This window comes from Pan paniscus, chromosome 1, assembly GCF_029289425.2.
Source record: "Pan paniscus chromosome 1, NHGRI_mPanPan1-v2.0_pri, whole genome shotgun sequence".
Lineage (NCBI taxonomy): Eukaryota > Metazoa > Chordata > Mammalia > Primates > Hominidae > Pan > Pan paniscus.
The window spans coordinates 103,725,921-103,735,481 of record NC_073249.2 but is presented as its reverse complement, the minus strand read 5'-3'; positions in this window follow the sequence as shown (position 1 = coordinate 103,735,481).

Below are 9,561 nucleotides of genomic sequence, written 5' to 3'. Positions count from 1 at the left end.
TTGAAGCAATGAAATTTGGATATGACCTCAGAAGCAGTTAACAAAAGCAAAAATGTACAAGTGTAACTACGTCAAACTACAAAGCTTCTCAGCAGCAAAATAAACAATAAACAGAATGAAAAGGAAACCTTTGGAATGGGAGAAAATATTCTCAAACCATATATCTCATAAGGGGTTAATTTCCAAAACATAAAAGAAACTCTTACAACTCAACAACACGACACCCCCCCAAAAAAAAAAATTGGCAAAAGACTTGAACAGCTATATCAAAGAAGACATACAAATGGCTACCAGATATATGAAGTGATACTCAATATCATTAATTATCAAAGAAAGAGAAATCAAAACTATGAGATACCTCTTTACACCTGTTAACAATGGTTATTATAAAAAATAAAACAAAATAAAAGAAATCAAGTGTTGTCAAGGATGTGGAGAAATTGAAACTCTTGTACACTGTTGGTGGGAATGTAAAATGGCACAACGGATATGTAGAACAGTACTGAGGTTCTTCAAAAAATTGAAAATAGAGGCCAGGCACGGAGGCTCATGCCTGTAATACCAGCACTTTGAGAGGCCGAGGCACGTGGATCACGAGGTCAGGAGATCGAAGCCGTCCTGGCTAACACGGTGAAACCCCGTCTTTACTAAAAAATACAAAAAATTAGCCATGCGTGGTGGCACGTGCCTGTAGTCCCAGCTACTCGGGAGGCTGAGGTAGGAGAACTGCTTGAATCTGGGAGGCAGAGTTTGCAGTGAGCCGAGATCGCGCCACTGCACTCCAGCATGGGCGACAGAGTGAGACTCCATTTAAAAATATATATACATATATATAGAACTATCATATAATCCAGTGATTTCACATATGGATATATATCCAAAACAATTGAAGTTAGGATTTCAAAGATATATCTGTATTTCCTCGTTTATTGCAACATTATTCACAATATCAAAGAAATGGAAGTAACTCAAATTTCCTTTAACAGATGAACAGATAAGAAAATGTGGTATAGAGGGAGAAGAAAATATCGCTCAGTCTCAAAAAGGGAAGAAATCCTGTCATATGCACAAAATGGATGAACATAAAGGACATTTTGTAACACAAAATAAGCCAATCACAGAAGAACAAATACTGCATGAGTCCAGTTATCTGAGGTATATAAAATAGCTAAACTCTTAGAAGTATGCCATATAACGGTGGCTGTCGGGGGCTGACAGTAGGGGAAATGGGGAGTTATTCAATGGATTTGAAGTTTTAGTTATGAAAGATAACTTCTAGAGGTCTGCTTTACAACATAGTGTCTAAAGTTATATTATATATTGTGCACTTCAAAATTTAAGAAGGTAGATCTCAAGTTAAGTGTTCTCACCACAGAAGATAAAACAAACAAACAAACAAAAAGGCACAAGGAAGTTTGGGAGGTGTTGGATATGTCTTTTACCTCAATTGTAATGACAGTGCCATTGATATTTATATATGTCCAAATTTAGCAAATTTCATATATTAAATGCACGCAGTTCTTTGTAAGTCAATTATACCTCAATTCAGTGGCTACAAATAAATAATAGATAAAAAAGAAAGTGGAGCATGGTTTCAATCAAAATATTAATACTGAGTTTCCCAAAGCAACAACTGTATTACATATCTTACTGTTTCTCTTCCTTTATCATCATCTAGAAATTATTTCATATCCCAAAGCTGATGTTTGATTCAGCTCACAAATCATTTCCTAGAAGACCCTGACCATACCATACGCGTATTATGGGAAAAAAAAATAAAATAATATATACTGGTGCCTTCTGCCGGCATTTACTATGCTAGGTGTTTTATATACATTTTCCTGTAGAAACTTTACCATCTTCTAGCCATCCTATGAAGTTGTTTGTATCTATTCTTTGTTTACAATGAGTCAATAGAGTCACTGGTGGTTTAAGTGACTAGTCCATGATTTTGTTTAGTAACTGATCTAAATCATAACGATGTGTCTGTTTAATTTCAGAGGTATGCTCTTTATACTGTTCTCAGTGCTGAGCACATACTAAGATGATGGAGACACTGTACACGTATGTCCAAAACAAGCCTTTTCTTTTTCAGTTAAACTGTGCATTATGTAGAGTAAATGAGTGAATAAATTAATGGCAATTCTATACATAATGAGAACATTTTTTTCTTTTTCAGTTGATCTGTATGGGTATCTGTTTTTGTTAATTCCCAGTGTCTTTCTAACTCTGGGATGTTACCTGGCCCTTTACAGGCACTTTTCTTGCAAGATGAAATCTTGCTAGGCAACTGAGTTTCCCATAGTTTTGGATTGTTAAATGCCTGAGTTCGTAAAGTTAACTTAAATCTCCCATTTCTACATTGCCCCATTGGTTGAGTTATTCTATTACTTATTGTATTTAGACTGGCCTTTGCTTGGGTAATTTCTGAAACAGATCATTTATCTTTAACCCCAAGAACTTTAAAAAAATTCTCCTTTTTGTTTATATAAACACATCTGTGAAGACTACAGATTTCTCTGAGTTGTCAGCTCCTAATTATCATTGCATTTCCATGTTACTAACTACCAAGCTTTGGTTGTAAATGGTTCATGCTATCACTATTAGTTGTTTATTCTGCATAGTCTTTTTTGCATTTCAACAATTGAAAACCCTTTAATTTGGGGATAGTTTGACATCATTGTTTGAAATCCTGCTGTATCATTTAACTTGTTACAACAGTGAAAGTATCTTGACATTTTTTGCTTTAATTGAATGGTTCAAAATATCATGGTACAATAAGTTTTACTATTTTACTGACCATTGTCTGAATATCTAACTTACATGTTATGCATTATCTTAACTTTGATCAAAATAAGTTAATAGGTACTGAAAGCTAACAAAATTGGATGCAAACAAAGACCATTTTTAAAGCTAAACATTCCTGCTGGAGAATGGAAAAACAAAGGGACTCTCATAAAAGATGGGTGCATCATTTCTTGAACATGCATCACAATCCTCACTGTATAATTGGATGTCTTTACTATGGTGGCATATTTCATTCAATGAAAAAGAATTAAGGCCCATGGGCTTTGAGCTCACTGAGCTTATATTCAAGACAGAGAGATACACAGAAGAAAGAGAAATTACATATTCATGTGTGTGTACATGTGTATGTGTTCAGATATATTTGTGATGATTATTGTGAAGTTAAATAAAAATAAGCTAGAGAGTCTCTGATAGTTAATTCCTAATAGTCTTGCTACTCTTTAGATAGATGATCTAACTAATCTGTCATATCACAAATTGTTATAATTACTTTTCATAGAAGCTTGAGGAAAGTTTGTTAGAAATGGCATTGTTACTAAAAGGCTATTGGTAAAAACATAAACATAAATTTCAACAACAGCAAAAACAAAGTCACTAATATTTTTTCAATAATTTTCTCTAGTTCTATAACTGCCTACAAACATAATAAAAGACATCTTAGCAATACAAATGGGTGTTTCAACTTGCTAAACTAGCATATGAATTCCAGCTCTGCAGCTGAAAGATGGAAGAATAATCTGTTATGAAAGCTAAAATTCATTCATTAACTTTTCAGATTTATGTCTAGATAATTGGGGAAAATAATTTTAGTAACACAAAATTAGAGGTTGATTTTTTGAATTTAAGGACTGAATATATCAAAAAATAATCGCCATTGATTTTCCTTTCCAAGAAATTGAACACTCTAAAAGTCATATCTATTATTATCATTTTGAGGGCTATCACTGATTGGATCTAAATCAACATTTTTTGTTTGTTTGTTTGTTTGTTTTCTATGGTGTCAGTCACTGTGCTCATTTGTAGTAACACATGACTCCTATCCTTTTTGAGTTCAGTGGAAGACAATATGTAAACTAATAATTATAACACGATGTGAAAAAACAATAATAGAAATGCCTGTAACCTGATGCTTCCCTTCTCACCTGCCTCCAAAATTATATAAAATTTATTACAGAAGCAGAACTTTCTGATGATTACTTTTAATGGCAAATTCATTACAAATGGAATCTACATCCTAGAAAAATTCTAGTCTTCTCAATTCTGTTAATCAATAACAGAAAACCTCCAAATCAATCATAACCAAGTCACACTCTTTCTATCCCTTATGAGCCTTTCAGTTCCCATGCTTATGAGGCAACAGTGGCACAATTTCAATCCCCCACTGTGTTCCAGAATGTAACAAATACATAGAAAAGAGGAACAGTGTGTTAGTAGTTTTAAGCATTAACAGTAGATCTGGGAAAAACTGGTACATCCACTTGTATAAAATCTGAAATGCATTATATTGTATTAACACGTTGATATGAATGTGTATTATATTGGGCATGATGAAATCACCCAAAGGCATTTATACTCTCATAACAATGCCAGGGACATAGTAGATGCTAATTACATTCTCCTGGAAGTAAATGTCATTTCTTTCTGCATTGATTTAACTGGATCTTGTCCTGATACCATGCCTTCTAAAATGGTTGTACACACACACACACACACACACAATATATACAAAGAGAGAGAGAGGGAAAAATTGATTCATACAGAATCTTTGAACAGAATAAAATTATATGATTGGAGAAAATAAACTCCTACCTTATAATTTGTTTTTTATTGTTTAATAGGTCATGCTATTTTATCCTATGGCAAAAATAAAATCTCCAGAGGAAATTTATATATAATAAATGAATGTATATGCCTTATTCAAGAAGTCATAAAAACCTTTTACTAACATATCTAATTTTTTTGTTCTGTGCCCTGAGTTTAAATACATTTTTTAACTCAAATAATGTTTGTTTAACAACTCTTTCTTTGATTCTTTCATGAAAATAAGATGTTTACTTATGGGACCGTACAGTGAGCAGATAACCAAAACCACAAAACAAAACTGAATAATAAATTGGCCTATGGAACTGAATAGAGCACTAGTTATTCTGCTGTGGATATAACTGCATAATAAAAGTAAAATGCCAGGGAGGCTTTGGAGAACAACTTCGTTATTGAACATAGGAGAGAAAATTCAAGCTTAGTAGTTGAGAATTATTTTCAGAGCTGCAGGTAGCCACCATGCAGCAATGTCAGTCATTTTTATTATGTTTACACATTCCTTTAAAGATTTCCCTGAAACCCCATTAATGATTTCTATGACCAATATTTAATTCGTTTTTATACTTGATAATATTTTGTATTTATTGATTTGATTTTGCTTTAAAAATTGTGTGTATATATATATACATATAAACACAAGATAATATAAATATGCATCTACACATATATGTCAGATTTCTGACTTCTATTTTATTGGTTTTATTTTCCTTCTTGGAGAAAAGAAACTTAATCAGGGTTAGCAGACATTTGGTGTTTCATCAAAGGATGTTTATGTGCATTTTCTCATTTGACAGAGATGAACTCTTATCTTCCTCATCCAGACTTCTGTGTACTCTGCACAAAGCAGTGAGAGGCTGAATGCTGTCATTGCTGTGTATCTCTGCCTTTGTATTTTGTCACTTTTACAATTATGTTATCAAATCAGTACAATCTTATCAAAATGTATTGCTAGTATGATCATAGCTATAGATAAATAGGCACCGTGTACCACCAGATAGCAAGTGTTATTTATTCTTGAATAATGAAGATTATAGTATGTGTCTGTCTAATGTTCTTTATAAGTCTGCAGAGTTGATGTGTTTATATAAAGGAATTAGTCAAGAAGACTATGTTCTCCAAAGTTAAAAATATTTTATGCCCTGAGTATATGAAGGCTGTTTCTTGGCTTCCCATAATTCATAATAAAACCTTGTTATACTTACTACTATAAATAAAAAGTAATTCATTTCCTTAAAGTCACTAATTATGTTAACACTAAGTATAGCCTAAAATACATGGTTCACTATTATATGGTTGTTTTCTAAGCCAAATCAATTTTTTGTTGAAATATTTATTTTATAATAAGATTGTATACTGTTTGATTTTAGGTAAGAGGTTAAAAAAACACAGTCACAAGAAAAAATCATATCTGTCCCTATAATTTTTTTAATTTTGAGATTTTTCATTCTATATGTTATTGATATCTATAATGTATACATACAAAATTTTTCTCCCTTAAAAGCATCAAACTATACAAATGTTCTAAAAATTGCTTGTGTGGTTAACAATATACACACTTTTATGTCAATAAATATTCTTTTACGTTATTTTAAAAGCAAAAAAACATTCTCCAAAGACATGGGCTATATTAGTTTCTTCCCTCTGTGGTGTTTCTCTTTGCCTTTATTCCTTCCTTCCTTCCTACTTCTTTTCTTCCTTCTGTTCACCTTCTTCCCTTCCTTTCTTTCTTTTTTTCTACTTTATTTATTTATGAAAATGTGAACATAATATAAAAATCAAAAGAAAAAAGAGGAAAACTTAAAAAGCTCTGTTTCACATCCTTTTTCCTTAGCCTTACCTGTGGTAACTACTCTTCCAACTTACTGCAAATCCTTTTAGAGATATTATTAGCATTTACATATATTTATGTATATTAAAGACAATTGCACTTATTTGGGTAGAATAGTATATGAATTAACAGCATGGACTCTAGAACAAGACTGACATCAATATCCCATTTTCGACAATGGACAGATCATCTAGGCATAAAATATATGAGGAAATAATGGAATCAAATAGTACTTTAGACAAAATAGACCAAAAGTACAACTTTCCATCCAACAGCAGCAGAATACACATTCTTTTCTTGTGCACAGAGAACATTCTCCAGGATCGACCATGTAGTATAGTACAAAACTAGTCTTAACAAATTAAAAAAAAAAAACTCTGAAGTTATATCAACTGTTGTTTTCAAACAAAATGGCATGAAACTGGAAATCAATAACAAGAGGATCTCTAGAAACTGTACAAATATATGGAAAGTAAATCCTTGAAAAACCAATGGGTCAATTTAGAAATTAAAATTCCTTTTTAAATAATCCCCTAAGGACAAATGTAAATCACAACAGAACATGCAAACACCCCCACGATACAGTCAAAGCAGTAATCAGAAGGAAATAAACGCCTACATCAAAAAAGAAAAAAGATCTCAAACAACCTAATGTTGCACCTCAATAAATTAAAAGAACAGGAACAAGATAAACAAAAAATAATATAAGGAAACAAACAATGAAGACCAAAGCAGAAATAAATCAAATGAAGCCCCTCTCCAAAAATAATAAGACAATAGCACTAGAATAAGACAAAAATGCCCACTTTCACCACTTCTATTCAACATAGTACTAGAAGTTCTAGCCAGAGCAATCAGAAAAAAGAAAGAAAGAAATAACATCCACATTGGAAAAGAGGAAGCCAAAGTGTTGCTGTTCATTGATGATATGATTGTATACCTAGAAAACCCTAAACTGATCCAAAAAGCTCCTAGACCTGAAAAAATGAATTCAGAAAACTCTCAGGATACAAATCAATGTATACAAATAAATCAGTAGCACTACTATACCCCAAAAACTACTAAGCCGAGAATCAAATCAAGAACTCAATGATATTTACAACAGCTGCAGAATATAAATAAGTAAATAATTTACAGGCAAGCAAAGGTTGAGAGATTTTGTCACCACCAGGCCTGCCCTAAAAGAGCTCCTGAGGGAAGCACTAAACATGGAAAGGAACAACCGGTACCAGCCACTGCAAAAACATGCCAAATTGTAAAGACCATTGAGGCTAGGAAGAAACTGCATCAACTAATGAGCAAAATAACCAGCTAACATCATAATGACAGGAACAAATTCACACATAACAATATTAACCTTAAATGTAAATGGGCTAAATGCTCCAATTAAAAAGACACAGACTGGCAAATTGGATAAAGAGTCAAGACCCATTAGAGTGCTGTATTCAGGAAACCCATCTCATGTGCAGAGACACACATAGGCTCAAAATAAAGGGATGGAGGAAGATCTACCAACCAAATGGAAAACAAAAAAAGGCAGGAGTTGCAATCCTAGTCTCTGATAAAACAGACTTTAAACTAACAAAGATCAAAGAGACAAAGAAGGCCATTACATAATGATAAAGGGATCAATTCAACAAGAGGAGCTAACTATCCTAAATATATATGTACCCAATACAGGAGCACCCAGATTCATAAAGCAAGTCCTTAGAGACCTACAAAGAGACTTAGACTCCCACACAATAATAATGGGAGACTTTAACGCCCCACTGTCCACATTAGACAGATCAACGAGACAGAAAGTTAACAAGATATCCAGCAACTGAACTCAGCTCTGCACCAAGCGGACCTAACAGACATCTACAGAACTCTCCACCCCAAGTCAACAGAATATACATTCTTTTCAGCACCACAACACACCTATTCCAAAATTGACCACATAGTTGGAAGTAAAGCTCTCCTCAGCAAATGGAAAAGGACAGAAATTATAACAAATTCTCTCTCAGACCACAGTGCAATCAAACTAGAACTCAGGATTAAGAAACCCACTCAAAACCACTCAACTACATGGAAACTAAACAACCTGCTCCTGAATGACTACTGGGTATATAACGAAATGAAGGCAGAAAAAAAGATGTCCTTTGAAACCAATGAGAACAAAGACACAACATACCAGAATCTCTGGGATACATTCAAAGCAGTGTGTAGAGGGAAATTTATAACACTAAATGCCCACAAGAGAAAGCAGGAAAGATCTAAAATTGACACCCTAACATCCCTATTAAAAGAACTAGGGAAGCAAGAGCAAGCACATTCAAAAGCTAGCAGAAGGCAAGAAATAACTAAGATCAGAGCAGAACTGAAGGAAATAGAGACACAAAAAACCTTCAAAAAATCAATGAATACAGGAGCTGGTTTTTTGAAAAGATCAACAAAATTTATAGACCACTAGCAAGACTAATAAAGAAGAAAAGAGAGAAGAATCAAATAGACACAATAAAAAATGATAAAGGGGATATCACCACTGATCCCACAGAAATACAAACTACCAACAGAGAATACTATGAGCATCTCTATGCAAATAAACTAGAAAATCTAGAAGAAATGGATAAATTCCTAGACACATACACCCTCCTGAGACTAAACCAGGAAGAAGTTGAATCTCTGAATAGACCAATAACAGGCTCTGAAATTGAGGCAATAATTAATAGCTTACCAACCAAAAAAAGTCCAAGACCAGATGGATTCACAACCGAATTCTACCAGAGGTACAAGGAGGAGTTGGTTCCATTCCTTCTGAAACTATTCCAATCAATAGAAAAAGAGGGAATCCTCCCTAACTCATTTTATGAGGCCAGCATCATCCTGATACCAAAGCCTGGCAGAGACACAACCAAAAAGGAGAATTTTAGACCAATATCCCTAATGAACATCGATTCAAAAATCCTCAATAAAATACTGGCAAACAGAATCCAGCAACACATCAAAAAGCTTATCCACCATGATCAAGGGGTCTTCATCTCTGGGATGCGAGGTTGGTTCAACATACACAAATCAAAAAATGTAATCCAGCATATAAACAGAACCAATGACAAAAACCACAT